Genomic DNA, 19345 nt, shown 5'->3' on the forward strand with positions numbered 1-19345 from the left:
ATTTCACAGGAGTGCAGACGTATACTCCCCGTACCCCTCTTGTTTTCTTATCAACTCAGCCTCTCATTTGTAGTCCAAGTTTATTTCTGGAAAATGGAATTCCATTTCCGCAAAAATTTCCCCATAGTCTATGCAGAGGGGCGGAATAGCATACCAGTCAAAAGTGGAGAGTTTGAAATTAGACAGCCTGGGCATGAATCCTGCTGCCACTTATGTGCTGCGTGACCTTTGGCAAGTTACTTAAGTTCTTTGTGCTTTAGCGTTCTGACTTCTGAGGTGAGGGCTTAATGGGCTACTTTTAGAACAGAGCCTGGAATATAATTAGGGCTTTATCAATCTTAGTTGTTGTTAATAACATTATTATAATTACTAATGATATAGTAATAACCGCTTGGATCTTTTATTTTGAAAGATTTCGGAAATCTTTCAGAAAGGACTCCTAGGAAATCAGAGGGCAGGGAGTGAAGAAAGAAAGAAAATAAAGGGCAGTCAATTAAAGTACCAGAGGGTAAAAAAATTTTTTTTGAGGAGGCAAGGAGCAATTTTGAATCTCAATAGGAAAAGGTGTAGGAAAAGAGAGGCAGAGAGAAAAGCTTAGTTAATGCATTGCTATGCAGTATAAGAGAGGGTCAGTGTGGTGCACTATTTCTCCAGTACCTCAAAGCTGTAGATATTGCTTTTAAAAACTGGCTCAATCTTAAATAGAATGGAGGGAAAAGTGACACTGAATCCAAATTAAAACAGGCAAAATGAGAAAGTTCTGGGGATATGAGTTGGAGCAAAGCCACTGAGGAGAAAGCATGATGCTTGGCATTCAGAAGGCATGCAATAATAGACTGCGAGATGAATTCGTTGAATCAAAGCAAATTAGAATTTGGAATCCGGGAGCTCAGAGGTTATGGACAAAAGTTGACATAACCCATCTCTGACAGAAACATTTCTACCTAGAAAATGAGATGGCACAGAGCCATTAGGTCCAGCTCGAAGATGCCGAGACGTCAAAGGGAATGTGGACTCAGGATGGAAGTCCCTGGAGATAAAGAAGAGACATTGCTTTCTGCATAGTAATATCCCAGGTCACCTGGAAGTGACTGAGTGATGCTCTGAGCTGCATGAAGTATGGCTGGGACCTTCTTGATAACGACAGTGGCAAATGATAAGGATAATGATAATGAGCCTTTCCTGTGTGCCAGGCAGTGTTGTAAGCTCTTTAACTGTACAGACAACCCCATAACTCAAGGACCACTCTCAGCCCTATGTTTCAGATGACGTCTTTTGTGGCAGCAGAATGCTAAAATGACCCCGGAATCTCTGGTACAATATCGTGGATGATCCTTCCCCTTTTACTGGTACTGTGAAGTGCTTCCAGCCAATAGAATATAGCAGGAGTGAAGGGTGGAGTGTCACACCTTTGATAAAGCTATGTTATGTGGCAAGGGTGATGTCACTCCCTGCTGGAAGCTAACTCCAGCATGTCATAATAAATGCAAGAAGTCCTCAAAAGGTTGATGGGCTTCTATATTCAGCAGGGCTGAATCATATGGTTGCCTGCTGGAATGGCCGAAAGCATTTCCCCAAACCTGAAAGTCTGCATATATTATTGCCTGCTACTGGAGCAGCCGAGGGCAGTTCCCCCAGACTGACAATGCCTACTGCATACCAAACCTTAACCTTTGATATGTATATCTGCTTTATCTTAGGGCAATTTGTGTTAATAAAAAGCTAGGGGTCCAGAGATTGAGAGAACTTGGTTACTGAAGCTAGGTCTCCTCTGGCTCCCCAAAATGCCTTCCAAATTTATGTTTCATGTCTAGTCTCTTTATTAATTTACACGCAGCCCCTTCTCCAGATTCCTGAACCCTTCTAGATACTGAGAAACACCCCAGCAATTCCCTTCATTATGTTATCATATATGCACTTATAAATGTTTACATTTCTATGATTCTGAGAAGACAATTTCATTCTCCTGCTATCCTTGAAGAGGCAAGCTACCACAAGTTCTACAGCTCATAAAAATAAATTCTGCCAATAATAGGAATATGCTTGGAAGCTGATTCTTTTCCGTTCAGACCTCTAGATGAGAATGTAGCTGAGCTGATACCTTAATTGCAGCCTAGTGAGACCCTGAACAGAGGGGCCAGCTAAGCCATGTCCAGATGCCTGACCCATGGAAACTGTGAGATAATAAATGCATGTGATTTTAAGCTACTAACTGTATAGTAATTTGTTATACAGAAATTAAAAAAAACAAATATACCTTTTGTGGAGGAATTAGAGCAATGGACTAGATTCTATGATTAAGACAATTCATCAGTCTTCCAAGGGCCAAACCCAAGAAGGGCAAGTGAAAGTATGAGTAGAGGACTCTTTCCAGAATGGGACTCCCTACGTCCAAAAAGTCTCTATGTTTCCCATGACAAGTTGAGACATTCTGAGCTCCTCATTCTCAAGCTAGTTATCCCAGTACACTCTGTGTATTGCCCTCAGACACTTGTCACAGAGTAGAACACTTGCTTGTCTGTCTATTATTCCTCCCACTGAGATACAAGCTTAGTGAGGGCAGGGACCGAATCTGGCATTGTTAGTTAGCATCTAGCCAAGTGTGTGGTTCCGTACATATTTCTGAAATGAAAATAAGAACGTGTGAATGAGCAAATGACGGACTGCACACTGTTAATCAAGGTGTCATAGCCTAGTGACTAAGAGTGAGGAACTGAAAGTGGTATAGACCAGGGATCTGCAGACTACAGCTTGCCAGCCGAATCCAGCTCATCACCCATTTTTGTATGAGCCATGTGATAACAAAAGTTTTTTACATTTTTAGATGGTTGGAAAAAACAATATATATATATTGTTTTTTCAAATTTCTGTGCCCATAAATAAAGTTTTATTCTCACACAGTCATGCTCATTTGCATAAGCCACCTATTGTCTGATGGCCGCTTTCATGCCACAGTGGCAGAGTTCAGGAGCTGCGACAAAGACCATATGGCCTGCAAAGCCTAACGCATTTACTATCTAGAGTTTTGTAGAAAAGTTGCCCCTGGCATAAGACTGTATGCATTCCAGTTCTCACGCATGTAAAATTCTTAAGCACAAAGTGAGTTCCTAACAAATGCTGGTTATCACAGTTATCATCCTACTAGGCCATATCATATTCACTTCGTGTTATGAAAATGTATTCTGTGAGAGAAATATTTATTTATTATAGATGGCTATCTGGTATTTCTGGATACTTTTTGATTATTGTAGTTAAGATTCTGGTGACAAGAATGGGTAAACTTTATACTCACTGAGCCACCATTCTCTGCCAAGCAGAACACTATATTTTCTAGGCTTATTTGTGTGTGTGTGTGTGTGTGTGTGTGTGTACATAATACTCATTGCATTTGATGGATGATTCTCCCTTTTAAAATGCCATGATTTGAAAAAGAAAAAATAAATAAAAATGCCATGATTTGAAAGCATCAGGACCAAACAACATTGGGAATTTTGACTCCTAAATGGCTCTAGGTTCCAGTCTCCAATATATAATTGAGGGAGCCAATCTTTATATGGCTCTCTTGGGAGGGAGTGAGGGTAGGAATAAGGTAGTTTTGACTATAGTCATAGTTAAACTATTTTCCCCCATTAGCCTTCATGCTACCTGAAATTCTTCTATTGGATAGTCATTACTTGAGTACTCAAGTTATTTTAGTCTTAAAAATATTCTAGTTCCTATTGGAGTGCCAAGTATATTGTAGATTCATATTTCAAGTGACAAGTGAGCAGGATTATATAGAAATATTGTCATGCTAGTGGGTGGTCCAGTGAAGGGCAAATGTCTCAGAAGAGGTGGACGTTCCTCAGGAATCTTCTTCCTTTTCTCCCCACAAGGCCCTGATGATGTTTGCATTTTCAGAGGAAAATAAACAAAGGCAAGAGAAGTGCTTACTGTGAGAGCTTGCCTGGGATTCCTCCAGTCCAGCTGTCATCTATTCCCAAAAAGCTTGATCAGAGTTCTCTGGAATTTAGCGTGTATAAGAATAATCTAAAGAGCAGGCAAAGAATAAAGATTTCTAGACCTCAACCCCAAAGATTCTGGTTCTGTAGGTGTGGTGTTTTCTTCTCTAGGGACTTTTACTTTCTTTAAAAGGACCTCAGGTGATTCCGATAGAGGCGACCTTTGGATTGAACTTTGGGAAAGTTTGACTTAAGTAAGTATGGTTGGCTTTCAGACTGTGTCAGTTCAACCACAGGTAGACAGTGATTGGTTTTTGCCAGTGTTCTTTTGCTGTGATTGGAGATCTCAAAGGTGACGTAGCACCACCAGAGGTGAGAATCAACCTCTGTTAGCCCCAGGGTTCTTTCAAGCTAGAGTGGTAGAAGACTACCCATTGGGCTTTCTGATCAGATGATTATGCAACCAATGGTCTGTATTTTAAGCATCTTGTTCAAGCCATAGATGCCCCTTTTGGTCTTTGGAAATGACAGCTACGGATTCTTCAGAAAGGTCCTCAGAAGGGAAGTTTTGCTGAGACAATGACCACTGGCTTCCATAAAGAATGCCATCCAAGGGCCAGACTCTCACATCTGGAGCAAACACAGTAAGTGATAGTGCCTATAAACTTCAAAATGAAAGATTCCTTGGCCTTAGGCAGGGAGGCGTTGTAAATCTTGCCGAGAACTTGCAATGCTGGTTAAACTCATTATTTGCTGATCAAGACTCTCTTCTTGCAATTTTCATCCTTTGTTAAATTTATAATCTCTAAGTCCTTAGCCAAGATCCCAGCCTTTAGGGGAGAAGCAGCCTGAAGATTTAAAATTTATCCCGTCCCCAGGGATGTTAATGGTGAAATAGACTTTGGTAATATGTTCCTAATTGTCACCATAAATCAACATTGTACAATCTGTTAAGTTTGCCCATATAAATTACCGATGGGAGAGCTTTACCATGTTTTGGAGACAGCTGTACCTTTGAGGAGACAAGTGGCCTGTCTCTGGGGATGTGGCCCAACAAACATACTAATTCATGCTCTGAATACTGGCCATGCTCTTTACCCTGGAGAAAGTGCCCTTCTGGCTGAGGGAAGACTTTCCTGAGTGTTGAGTGTTAACGTTTTAACACAAAGAGAAGGACGTTCTTGCCCCTGGGCTGTAGTTTTTTTTCTTCACTGAACTCTTTGGTACTTTAGAGATGGTTCCTGTAAACGTGTTCTGGAATCTATCAGCCCATTTGTGCAGTTTTCAGAGTTTCTCCAAGGATAACCCATCACTTTTCCTTGCATGCAGTGCCTGCGATTCCTCTCCAGTTAATTCATTCATCAAGCATTTGCTGCATCCCGACTAGGTGCACTGTTCTTGGCTTGTACCTGTAGCAGAGAATAAGGTAGAAAGAACCTTACACTTATGAGACTTCTGTTCCAGAGGAGGACAATAGACAACTTATTTTTATAAATAAAAATATCAGGTCCTGTGATGACAAGAACAAATACTCTTTAATGGGAAAGAGGCTCTTTTGGGTTGGGTGGTCAAAGAAGTCTCATCGGAAGAGTTCAAACCTGAAGCGAGACCTTCATGAAAAGAAGCATCCAGCCACAGTCCAGGGCAAGGAAAACAAGGAGAGGGGCCCTAAGAATGAGATTGGTGTTATTTGATCCACAGTAAAAAAAAAAAAAAAAAAAAAAAGGCAAAAGTGGCTGAAGTATGAGCAGGAGGGACAGTACAAAGAGATGAGATTGGAGAGAGGGGCAAGGGTCAACACACAGAGGGCCCGGCGATGGATTGTATTCTGTGCATGAAAGGAAGCCCTGTAAGCTTTTCTGGGCAAGATGTGATTTTCATTTAAAAGACCAGTGCGTTCTGCAGAGGATGCCCTGCAGCAGGGCAGGCCTGGAAGCTGGAGGTCAGCTCGAAGACTAGCAGTTTTCCAAGTGAGAGATGACGACCAGGATGAGAGGGGTGGAGTGAGGATGGAGAGAGGATGAGGATCCGATGCAGTGGAAGGACTGGCATTGGGATGGCTGATGGGATGGCAGGAATCGAGAGAGACAGTTTTGTTTTGGCTCGAGCAACTAGGTGCCTAGTAGTGTCATTTTCTGAAATGGGAAAGACACAATTTGGTTTTTCTTGGAGTTTTATCTAGGGACTAGGAATTCAACAGTTTGTTTGGGTTTTGCGGAGTTCACGGTGACTAGAAATCATTGAAATTGGGCTGTTGAAACTGCAGGTCAATATGAGCCCGGAGCTTAAGAAACAGGTCGGTGTAAAAACCATTGCGGGTCACTTGAAAGTCTCTCAGCTGACGACAGAATGTGACAGCTGCTGTTAGCACTGACTTTTTATTAGAACAGATGATTAGAGGAGTCCCCACCTGGTAGGGCTTTGAGCAAGTAAGCAAACAGCACGGGAGGCCAAAAGTTCAAGCTATCCCCACTGTGTACCTGGTCTCTCACTGATATTCTTTCATGGTGTTTTCTTATGCAGATTGCTAATTTATTTCCATTCAACAAATGTTTTTTGAGCACTTACTATGTACCAGACATTATGCTAAGCTCTTGGGAGAAGAATATATCTCTCTATCTCCATCACCATCACCATCACCATCACCATCACCATCACCATCACCATCTCCATCTCCATTTCTTTCTATCTATCTATCTATCTATCTATCTATCTATCTATCTATCTATCATCTACCTACCTACCTACCTACCTACCTATATGCTTATAGATAGGTAGATAGACATGGATATGATATAAGTATTTAACAAGTCAAGATTTCAGGGACATATATAAGTATATATGCTTTGTCAACTAAGTTGTAGTTGTTTTAGGAAGTAGTTTTATAGGGTTCAAGATTTGGATCCCAACCCTCAACCATGCTGGTTCTATGTTGTTGGGTTTTTTTAGTTAAATTTCCATTAAGTTATCATATAGTAAAAGTGATTTTTTGTGTCTAGTTCTGTATACTCTAACACAGTTATATAGTCATATAACCACAACCAAAGTCGGGACACGGGCAAGTTCTATCACGCCAGACAATTCTCTCATCCTGTTGTTTTAAAGTCCTACTCCACCCCCACTCCTGCCTGACCTCCTTGTAAAGGGCATCGTATTAAGTTATTTATGAGTTCTCTGTCAGCTTTCAAACTCTCTGATCTGTGATCCCCAGTGTTTGGCTGCTGTGGAAAAGGCCACAAAAGGTGCATAACTTGAGTGAGAGGAGAAACACAAGGAGCAGCTGAGCTTAGGCAGGGGAAACTGACTGGGACATTGCTGGTGACGGAGGTTTCCCTGGAGAGAGGAGAAAGGGAGACCCCTGAATCCAGGTGCCGCTTACTGAGAATCGATGCACGTGCTGATGGGAGGGCTGTATTTCATCCCAGGCCTCACCCAGAAAAGCAGAGACTGGAACCAGGTTGGCAATGCATGGAGAGGTGAAGCCATACTTGCTTAACGGTAGCCAGGTAACCCCCAGCGGAGAACAACCCCACAGCCACTGGGACTATGTTTCTACCCTCCCTGTGACAGGGGCTCTGGAAATGCGAAGTAAGTTCAGTTTTAGAAAATAATCACATTTCTTGCCCATCGGTTTTGGTTCTGACTTTTACCCTAGATGAATGCCTGTGGTGCTGAGCCAGTCACACCAGGAACTTGAGCCATCAGTCAGCAGTTTGCCTTTTTTCCTTCCTAGGTCCTTTCCCTGAATTGTATGGCACATTGAATTCTTAAGCAATAACAGCCTTCAGGACCCACGATGCCTCATTAAATAAGTTCAGAAACTAATTAAAGGGGGGCCCTGTCTACCTGCATTCACTGTACTAAATCACTTGGGCCCCTTTTCAGCAAGTGTTTATAAGGCAGGAATGGGCCCATAAAATGATGTCACATTAGCCCGGCATGCTGGGTTTCATTTCCTCTTATGCAATTATCTATTAGTAATTGGAGAAGACATTACCGCGTAATAAATAATTGGACATAAATTGAGCAATGTTGGAGCCGCTTTGGCTGAAGACAGGTGCATGTGTCACGACTTAGACGCTAAGAGTGCAAAGCACCCTCTTGCGGCGGTATCAGTCCTCTTCTGGTGGTGCGGAATTCTAATAGTTGCACAGACTGTTTTTATGAGTGTAAGGCAGACCCTGAGAAGGTCAGACCATCTGCTGAAACGTAAAATAAGTTAGCAGTCAAGTCAGGATGTGATCAGGAGAGTTTTAATTGACAGGGGCCTGTATTGTGGGGATAGATTTATCATGGTCCAGGACCTCCCACGCTCAGAAATTTTCCACATCAGTGAGCTTGGGCTCAAACATAGGTCTTCTGGTTCGTAGTCTCATCTTACCCATCACTGCATGCTGACTTTTTAGGTTACATGCAATATGACTCTTATAATATAGTTTTAGAAAGAGATGAGCCAAGGTTTAGAGATGGGGAGGGGTGCAGGTAGAGAACGAGGTGGGTGCAATTATATAAAAGGCCAACAGGATACTTGTGGTCATGAAATTATTGTGTAGCTTGACTGGCTGGTGTGGCTCAGTAGTTGATTGTTGACCTATGAGCCAGGAGATCATGGTTTGATTCCCAGTCAGGGCACACACCCAGGTTGCTGGCTCAATCCCCAGTAGGAGGCATGCAGGAGATAGCCAATAAATGATTCTCATCACTGGTGTCTCTCTCCCTCTCTCTTCCTCTCTGAAATCAATAAAAATATATTTAAAAAATATTGTGTAGCTTGATATGATAGTTGACACATGTACCTACACATGTGAGAAAATTGTATACAACTAAAAATACACACAAAAATGGGCATAGATATAAATGGGGAAATCTGAATAAGATCAATAGATTTTATACTATCCATGTCCTGGTTATGATATGACATTTGTCCCTCTGTATCAAAGGGGAATTGATTCCAGGACCCCTGTGGACACCAAAATCTAGGGATGCTCAGGTCTCAGATAAAATGGTGTAGTATTTGCATATAACCTCTATTTGCAGATAGGCTACAGCGTGGTTGGTACACATTGCTTCATTCATGTGGATTCAGTGTAGTTAGTGCTTTAGTGCATGGCAAGTTCAAGTTTTGCTTTTTGGAACTTTCTGGGAGTTTAAAAATATTTGTTTTATTTACAGTAGGTTAATTAGTGGGTGCAGAATCCATGGATATAGAGGGCCAACTGTATACTATAGTTTTGCGAAATGTTAACATTAGGGAAAACTGGGAAAAATCTATACAGGAACTCTCTGTGTTATTTCTTACAAGTGTATGTGAATCTACAATTATATCAATAAGAATTTCAATAACAAAATATATGAACTAGGGTTCAATATAACAACTAAGTAAAAATCCAGTTGTATTCTCTATTTTTCTGATGTTTGAAGTATTTATTTAAACATTTCTTAAAAACATTGTGAAGTTTTGATTATGAAACATTTCAAACACATAGTAAAGATAGTATAATGAACACCCATAGAGTTGTCACCTGGCATTTGTTAACATTTTGCCATTTTTCACTCATTTAAAAGTAAATACAGACACATACACTTCACACCTAAGTATGCAAATTGGCATTTCCAAAGAATAAGATTATTTTTCTACATAATCACCATATAGTTATCACACACAACAAAAATTAATAATAATTTCTTAATATCATCTAATAAATTAGTCTATATTCAGATTTCTCCATTTGTCTCATAACTATTTTTTGAAGCCAGGATCCAAACAAGAATAATGGGTTGCATTTGGTTTTTATGTGTCTTATAATCTTTAAAACTATTGTCCATTTTCATACATCAATTGCAATATTCTTTTTATTTTTTACTTTTATTGATTTCAGAGAGGAAGGGAGAGAGAGAGAGAGATAGAAACAGCAATGATGAGAATCATTGATCGGCTGCCTCCTACATGCCCTCCACTGGGGATTGAGTTCGCAACCTGGGCCTGTGTCCTTGACTGGAATTGAACCCGGGACTCTTCAGTCTACAGGCTGATGCTCTATCCACTGAGAAAACTGGTTAGGGCAATTACAAAATTCTTAATAACCCAAGGACAGCCTGGGGATGGCTATATTTTTACCAACTTGGCTCCAAAATACTGTCGTGAAAAGGCTTCTCTCCTGGTGTTCTCATTAACACTAACTTATCTTTTTAGGATGCTATTTCCTTATGAGTATATTGTCTCATTTGATTCTCCCAGCAACACTGAGCACCCCAGTTTCCTCAATTACAGACTCGAGATAATATTTAGCTTTTATTCAAAACTAGAGGCCTGGTGCATGAAATTCATGCGGGGGTGGGGTGGGGGGGGTGGTCCCTCAGCCCAGCCTGCACCCTCTCCAAACTGGGACATCCCTCTCACAATCCAGGACTGCTGGCTCCTAATCACCCACCTGCCTGCCTGCCTGATTGCCCCTAACCACTCTGCCTGCCAGCCTTATAGCCCCCTAACCCTCCCCTGCTGGCCTGATTGACACCTAACTGCTCCCCTGCCAGCATGATCGTCCCCAACTGCCCTCCCCTGCCGGCCCGATCGTCTCCAACTGCCCTTCCCTGTGGGGCTGAGGGAACTGGGGGACTGAGGCTGGATAAGGTGGGGCTGAGGGAACTGGGAGACTCCAGCTGGATGAGGCAGGGCTAAGGGGACTGGGGGACTCCAGCTGGATGAGGCAGGGCTGAGGGGACTGGGGGACTCTGGCTGGATGAGGAGGTGCTGAGGGGACTGGGTGCCATCATCTTGTGAGGGCATGACAGTCAGTTAGCATATTCCATCTTTATTAGATAGGATACGTACTAATGAGATAGCTCTTACTATTCGCACCCTGCAGATGGAGGGAAGTGAGTCCAGGGAGGGTGAGAGCCTTTTCCAAGGTCACCATCAGTGGCAGAACCTGCCCTGGTGGCTCAGTCATCTGTCTACTGTGCCATTTCTGAGGACCATAGGGAAGAAGAGGGAAAGCCGGGGCACTGCACCCCGAGTTCCCCAGCAGGCACCTGGAGCCAGACTAACTACCACATATTTGAAAATGGCAGCAGGCTTTCTTCTCTTGCTGCCAAAGAAAGAGATGGGGTTTACCCAACACAGTTTGAAGGCTGGTCTCCATCCCCATCTCTGCTCTGACCCACTGTTCCTGCAGGTGCCCTGCCCACATCCCTGCAGCTCTCACCATTTCCGTGGAAGTCATCCTAACTTTCAGCTGCTAGCCCTTGTGTCTCTGCTTGAAAGCTCTCTGTAGTCACTCAAGCCCACTTTGCCCATGCTCATGGGAGCCTTGAAGTCCTGGGAACATAACACTCCCAGGAGTAGCCACCAACCTATGATGATTGACAGTTGGGTTTCTCTGCTGGGTGAATCCAAAGTGCATATTTGGCACTGGTCCCAGAGTGGGACAGTGTGGCTAAGCCCCAGTGGCCCACAGTAGGGACTTATGACACCCTTTTATTGGTTTCTTTTCCTTCCCTGCCTCACTGTCTTCACTCTACTCACCTGCCCTTGGATCACCTCCTGATAAATTACTTGACTTGAATCCTTATTTCAGGGTTTACTTCTGGAGGAACCCACACAAACACACTTCCCTAAATCTTCAGCTGGAACCACCAGGAGATGTGGCTTTTGTTTGCTTGTGCACACAATTCATGTTGACTTGTCAAGAAAATGGTTTGGTATTGAAAAGGAAAAGGATTGAACCTCGGATGAAAGGTTTTCTCCCAGGCATGGAAGCTGCATGACCTGGGCACTGAGAGTTATCTGTGGTCAGATCTTACTGGGAAGGAGAATCAGAGCCCTAAGGGTAAGACACCCTTGAAAGATATTTTACCACATCCATTAGGAGGAACATAAATTCTAGAACTACTATCTGTTTCAGGAACTTTGCAAGTACAATATTCTTTTTCTTTCCCCCAGTCCTCCTTCCTCTCCCGCCCTCCCAGAAAAAAAGTTTGCATAGAACTCAGCTTGTGATTAACATGTAGTTAAGCTAATATTGGTTCATTAGATAGAGCGAGAACTTTTACCAACGGCAGCTTTCAGAGGGAGAAAGAACAGATCTGACCTGGGTTGACTGCAAGGCATCATTTCTCCAGCAGTTTAGCAGAGGTGAGGCAGAGCAGATTTATTTAGATGGTTAACCTCGGGAAATAAAACTAGAGCCCAGTGCAGGGCTTGTAAAACGTTTGCCTCGCCCCACACCGGAGAGCTTTGCTTCCCAGCAGAAAAGAGAAAATGATGGAAAAGGTAGGGCATTAGGTGGTGTATTGAGACCCAAAGAGCCTTGGACAGTATGTACCCCCCCAGCTTTGTCTTCCTCCTCCTGCAGCTAGTCGGGGTTTGAGGTGTGTCGGAACATATCTTTTCTCTGCTCAGACATGCCTCTCTCTCCTTGGTTTGGGGCAGTTTCTTGGCCAAGCTGTGCAGAAAGGCCACAAGAAGGATTTCTGGTTCTGTCAACAGGGCAACAATCCTATATAATAAAAGCATAATATGCAAATTGACCGAGCCGTGGAACAACCAGTTGGCAGGGGGTGGGGCTGACGGGGGGCAGGGCCAGTGGGGAGTGGGGCCGGCGAGCAGGCAGCGCCAGGCCAGCCAAGACGCATGCCAGTGGGCAGAGGGAAGGGATGGCGATCGTGGGGCAGCGGCGATCAGTGGTGCAGGGGCGATGGGGTGATGGGGGGGTGATGGCAAGCAGCCAGTGCCATCCCCTGATCGGCCCACCCAGTCACCTCCCACAGAGAGAGGCCAGGAGCGTGTCTAAGCCATTGGCCGGACATCCCATGAGGGCTCCTGGACTGTGAGAGGGTGCAGGCTGGGCTGAGGGACCCCTCCCCCCCAAGTGCATGAATTTTTGTGCACTGGGCCTCTAGTTTAATAATAACAAATCCTAGGCAGATCTATACAAAGGGGAAATAAAGAGTGGAATAAACATGCAAATAATCAAGGGGTTAGTTATCCTGCCCTTCCCCAAAAGTACAGGCTCGGGTTTATTATTTCATTGGCTCTTATGTGCTCAGAATGTTCAAGTTAGACACTTAAAAAATATATTTTTTAAAAAATTTGCAATTACTTTATATTTGTTGAGTATTTTCAAATGTGGTACAGATCATTCCTGTATATGCCTTACGTAGGTCCTCTGTTGTTGACATCCTACGTTGTCATGGTGCATTTATCAAAACTAAGAAGCCAACTTGGGTGCATTACCAAACTGCAGACTTAATTCAGACATCATCAGTCTTTCCACTAAGTGTCCTTTTTTCTGTTCCAGGAGACCACATGACATTTATTTATTTATTTGTTTGTTTATTTATTTTATTGATTTTAGAGAGGAAGGGAGAGGGAGAGAGAGAGAGAGATAGAAACATTAATGATGAAAGAGAATCATTGATTGGTTGCCTCCTGCATGCCCCTTCTGGGAATCGAGCCCCCAACTTGGGCATGTGCCCTTGACCAGAATCAAACCTGGGACCCTTCAGTCCACATGCCAACACTCTATCCACTGAGCCAAACCAGCTAGGGCCCACATGACAATTAGATGTTGTGTCCCTTTAGTCTTCTCTGAGGTGTGACAGTTTCTTGTCTCTGTTTTTCATGACCTGGAGAGTTTTGAAGGGTACTGGTCAGGTGTTTTGTAGACTGTGCCTCAATTTGGGCTTCTCTTGATGAGACTGGGGTTAAGGGTTTAGGGAAGGATGGACAGAGCCAAGTCCCCTTCTGATTCTATCATGTTGGGCGGGGTGAGGGTGGGAGGACATGCTACCATGACTTGTCACTGGTGAAGGAAACCTGGTCACCAGAGTCTGAGTTTTAACTAAGTGTCTCCTGTTTTCAGGGAAGGGGGAAAGATTGTGGGAATGCTTTAAGGGTGGGGGGTGCGATGGGGGGTAGAAGGGTCTTAGAGTTGAACCAAACAGCACATTCTTGAAGAAGACGGGGATAACAGATCTGGGCAACAAGGCAAATTTATGGACAAGAACTAAAGATGCTTCCATCCCACTCCTGGCCATAATGGAGCCACTGTAAGCAGTTAGACAACTGGACACGATACATGAATAATTGTTTCCCAACATTGGACAAAGGCCTTGCAGGACTTTGATGTTCACAGATACTTTAGGTATCATATTCAATTGATAAGTGAGTAGTCATGGATTCATACAATGGAATCTTCCTTGACCACAAAAAAGAATGAATTACCAGTACGTGAACAACATGGATAAACCTCAGAAGCATCACTCCGAGTGAGAGGAACCAGACAGAGAGGAGGACATACTATCTGATTCCATTCATATTAGATCCTGGAACAGGCGGAGATGGAAAGGACTGACCATGAAGGGGCATGAGGGCATTCCTTGGGTTTATATTTGAATGGGGTGGTAGATATATGGGTTTAAACATTTGTTGAAACTCATCAACCTGTACAAGTATGGTGGATACATTTTATTGTACATAAATTATGCCTCCACGATGCTGATGTGAATAGTAAAAAGAAAAATAAGTAAGGACAGGGTCAAGAAAGTAGTTTTCAGCCTAAGGTTTAAAGAGAGAAGAGGGGATGACAATGGGTGAACAGGAAGTGAGGTCAATACCTGGGAATGTCAAAGGCAGAGTGGAAAGAGGTGGAGGAGAGGTCATGGGGGGAAGTTTAGACCAGGAATGTGAACCCTCCAAGTGGGTGCAGTGCCCCTTGTAGGTGGTACCTGAGGACAGGGCCACTGGCTTAAAGATATGGCCACCCCACGTTTCCTTCTTAATCCTAACAGGTCTCTGGTCCTCTCTCGTAGCACTCAGTAATATATTATTCTGTATCCCTTGAATATACGGTGACACTATTTTTTAAAATGAGATGCTTAAATGCTTAAATACACCAACTTAAATACATAAATTTACAGAGATGCAGATGAGAAAATCAAATGTCTACTTAATTTATTTAGTTAATGTGTCAGTGTCAATTTGTATATAAAATCATGGTCTCTTCTAGAACATGGTTTTTCCTCATGCTCCCATATCTTGAAACAGTTTAATGTGGACTCTTTATAAGCGTTGAGGCTCTGTGTCCCCATCATTCCCTGACTCACATTCTGTCAGCGGGCACTGCCTTCCGCTCACCTTAGTGGGACCATCTCAAGGCTGGCCAGCCCTGGACACGGCTAATGTGCTAGGTGGCAGGGGTGGTTGGTTAGCTGGGGGCTGAGGGGCAGATTCAGCACGAGGCAGCTGGAGAGTGTTTCCCACTCCTCTGAACTGTATGTACCATATCCTAACAGGATCCTTCAAGGAAGGCCTCTCTGGCCAGTCCGTTTGCCAGGTAGATCAAGTTCAGTTTTGGCTACCCAGGGGAAGTTTGCTCACATGGTCTGTGAAGCCCAAAGCTTTCTTGGCAACTAGTCCTAGAATTAGCTTCCAAGTCTCCACTACAAAACCAAGGGCTCTCTGGTGGCCTGTTATCTTACAAATAACTAACCAAACTTGACTTTCTGGAAGCCGAACTCAGACGAGGCTGAGGAGGGAAGCTTGTGCCCTTGGGTCGTCCCCTTCCTGAATAAGATATTGAAGGCAGACAGCAGCTAACAACTAAGGAACGAATAAACTACTTTTTAAAAAGCCTTCAATATTTGTGCAGTTTTTTTTTTTTTAAAAGCCTGGTTTTGAACATTGCAACTATTTAGCCATGCAATTCATTTCAAAAAGTTGTAAATATGGGGCAAGAAAAGATAATGTAGTATTAACGCTAAGGCAAACCTCTACATATACATATTTTTCTCTGTGGTTGGAATTCTGTCACGGTGTTTCAAATCTCTGATAATAACAACTATGGAGTTCATTCATTGCTGCTTCTATTGACAAGTAAACACTATGCCCTATACGTATACCAGTTGACATGGCAGTCTTATACCCCTTAGTATGACTCCCTTATGAGTGGGTTTCAAGATTCCAGAACACATCAGAGCATTTCATGCTCTTATATCTTTGTACCTGTTGCCCCCTTTGCTAGGAATCACTTTCCTCTGACACTTCCTTCTCTATCTGCCTGGCAAACTCCTATTCATCTTTCATAAACCCAGTTGAAGCATTACCCTTTTTGTGTAGTTTTTCCTATCATCTCCTGGTCGCTCCTCCTCCAGTGGATTAAATGAACTTCTCCCTGCTCTATGCTATGCTGTACCCTGTAAGAGCTTCTATTATATTTTCTTCTTTTTTTAAAAAAATTCTCACCTGAGGACATGATTAGAGAGAGGAAGTGGGGAGAGAGAGAGAGAAACATCGATGTAAAACATTGATTGATCGCCTTCTGTAGGCTCCCTGGCTGGGGATGGAACCCAGAACCCAGGTGTGTGCCCTGACTGGGAATTGAACTGGCAGCCTTTTGGTGCACAGGACAACACTCATCCAATTGAGCCACTCCAGCCGGGAAAGAGCTTCTAAAGTTGTTTTGCTTGTGTCTCTCAGTGGTTTTTTTCTCGTTTCTGTATCACAATGCTTTGCACGTAGTAAGCACGCAGAGAATGTTACCGTGTGACATTCTAAGCAAAATCGGTTTCTGGTTACTTACCTTTGAAGCCTGTTTCTAAGAGCTGAAGGGACACCCAAGGGATTGGAGTCCCACCTGTCATTCAACTTCTCCGACCTACTCTGGAGTCTTCAGAGGTCCCTTAAGTCAGTGGTCCTTTACTGTCCATGAGCAAAGCGCTGGTGATACCCATCACCTCTCCACTCAGTTACCTACCCTATGTGCATTTCTTGAGAACCTGCTGTTTTGCCAGTTCCTTGTGGCTTCAGAATTGTCTCATTTTATTCCCACGGGAAACGCAGTGGGGTAGACAGCTCTGTAGCTCATGCTGGGTGGCCCTGGGCACCTGATCTTGGCCTGCACCACCCAGGAGGCCCCAGAGCCAGTGCATCTGGTGGTCAGTTTTAGACAATGCTGGTGCACCACCCAACGACCTCAGTAAGTGACATACTCAAGGGGTGGACTCATCGGGTACCAGAGCCCCATTGAAGTGAGTCCTGTTCCATGGGGTCAGCCCTTGCATAGCAGCTCCTCTGCTGTCGTGGCGGCCAGTCCTCCTAGCCAGTTGGCCTGGGGGATAAATCCCTCCCATTGATGTGCCAAAAGCAATCAAAGCTCAACTATGCCAGGAGGGTACACACAGTCCACAGGGTGGGGGCATCTGCAGTGCTCATCTCAGATGACTAGGGAAGCTGTGCCCCTGGGCCCTACAAGGCACTTACTACACAAGGCCACTCTACTAAGATGGAGAGATGTAACAACGCTACCTAATGCAAAAAACACAGAGAAGCTGCCAAAATGAGGAGACAAAGAAACAGGCTCCAAATAAAAGAACTCTAGAAAAAGAACTAAAAAAAAAATAGAGACAAGCAATCTACCATATGCAGAGTTCAAATCACTGGTCATAAGGATGCTCAATGAACTGAGGGAAGAGTAGATGAACTTAGTGAGAATTTCAACAAAGAGATAGAGAATATAAAGATTGGGGTAGAAAACATGAAAAAAGAACCAGTCAGAAACAAAGAATACACTAACTGAAATGAAGAATACATTATAGGGAATCAACAGTAGAGTAGATGAAGCAGAAAACCAAATTAACAAATTGGAAAATAAGGAAGCAGAAAACACCCAATCTGAACAGCAAAAAGAAAAAAAAAAAGAATTAAAAAAAGAGCATAGTTTAAGGATACCAGAAACAAACTCATAGATACAGAGAATATTTTGATAGTTGCCAGAGGGGAGGGAGGTTGGGGGTATGAGGAAAAAAGTGACGATATTAAGAAGTACAAATTGGTAGTTACAGAATAGTCATGGGGATATAAAGTTCAGCATAGGATTAGTTAACCAGATGGGTACTAGATTTACCAGGGTGATCGCTTTGTAAGTTATATAAATGTCCAATCACTGGGTTGCACACCCGAAAGCTAAAACAATATTGTACATAAAATAATTGAAAAATAAACAACTACAAAAGGTGGGTGGTCCAGGTAATTGTGGATCAGGGGGTGCCACAGGAGACTTGGAAGTCTTTGCATTCCAGTTTCCCCCATCGCTCTTGTCTCTTTCTTTCCTAAAAAAGCTGAGACCCTCTTGCTTCTTGATTTTTTAGCCATGGGGCATGGTGTAGAGCAGTAGTTCTCAACCTTGGCTGCACATTGGAACTACTTGGGTAGCTCTTAAGGTCACAGATACCTGGGTCCCAACTCCACAGATCCAGATTTAAGTGTTGTGGGCTGTGGTCTGGGCATCAGAATGTTTTTAAGCTCCTAAGTAAGGCCAATGTGCAGACAAATTGAGAATCACTGGTAAAATGTGATGTGTGTGTGCGTGTATGTGTATTGTGTGTGTGTCTAGACAATGTAAGAGGATGTGAATGTGTGTTTGAGAGTGAACAATGCGTACTTGTGTGTTTTTGACATTTACATGGATGATTAGAGTGAGAATGCATTTTGTAAAATGAGGTTCTATCTGTGTGTGCCACAGTCGGTCAGTCATGTGTGTGTATGAGTGTATGCACTTTCCTGGCAGCCCTATGGGAGGGAGATCAGGACATCCTATGGCCGTGGGGGCCAATCACACTTGCATTTTATTATAATGAAGTCAATCGGAGGGTGTCTATGTCAGGCTTATTGGCATTTGGGGAGGAGTTGCTAGTTGAGGAACTGAGTAGGGAGAGGAGCCCCAGTTAGCAAGGCCGTGCCCGGCATGGCTGATGAGAACCTCTGCAAACCCAGCAGCATGATAGTCAGGTACCAACTCCGGGAGGCGGTCCTCTGATGCCTGTCCAGGGCTAATGACTTGGCAGGAGGTCACTGGGAAAAGATAGATAACAGGATTCTTCTGTCTTTAAAAACTCAGCTCCGCAGTCCATTTTGCTTAGAGAAGAGGTTCTCAAACTTTTGAATGACTTTTGAAAGAGTCACTTGAAGACTTTGATAAAACACAGCTTGCTGGGCCGCATTCCTGGAGTTCCTGAGTCTGTATGTGGTGGGAGAAGCCTTCCTAACAAGTTTCCCGTTGGCTCTGGTGCTGCTGGCCTGGGGACACTCCCTGAGAACCAGTGGGTTAGAGCAGTGGTTCTCAGCGTCCACAGGTGACTGTTTATTGGACTCACCTGGGAAGTTTTTAAAAAAATACCCGTTTCTAGTCCTCATCTTGGATGACTTTAATCAGAATGTCTGGGGTGTGTGTCCCTAAGCATTGGGATGTTTCAAAACTCCCCAGGAGAGTCTAGTATTCAGCCAAGGCTGACAACCAGCCTGGGAGGGAAGCTTCATGAAGGCAAATATCTTTGTCTATTTCTGTTTTGTTCACTGGTGTATCTCCAAGTCTCTAAGAATTGCCTGTCACCCAGTAGATGCCCAG

Source organism: Cnephaeus nilssonii (genome assembly GCF_951640355.1).
Source record: "Cnephaeus nilssonii genome assembly, chromosome: 2".
Classification (NCBI taxonomy): domain Eukaryota; kingdom Metazoa; phylum Chordata; class Mammalia; order Chiroptera; family Vespertilionidae; genus Cnephaeus; species Cnephaeus nilssonii.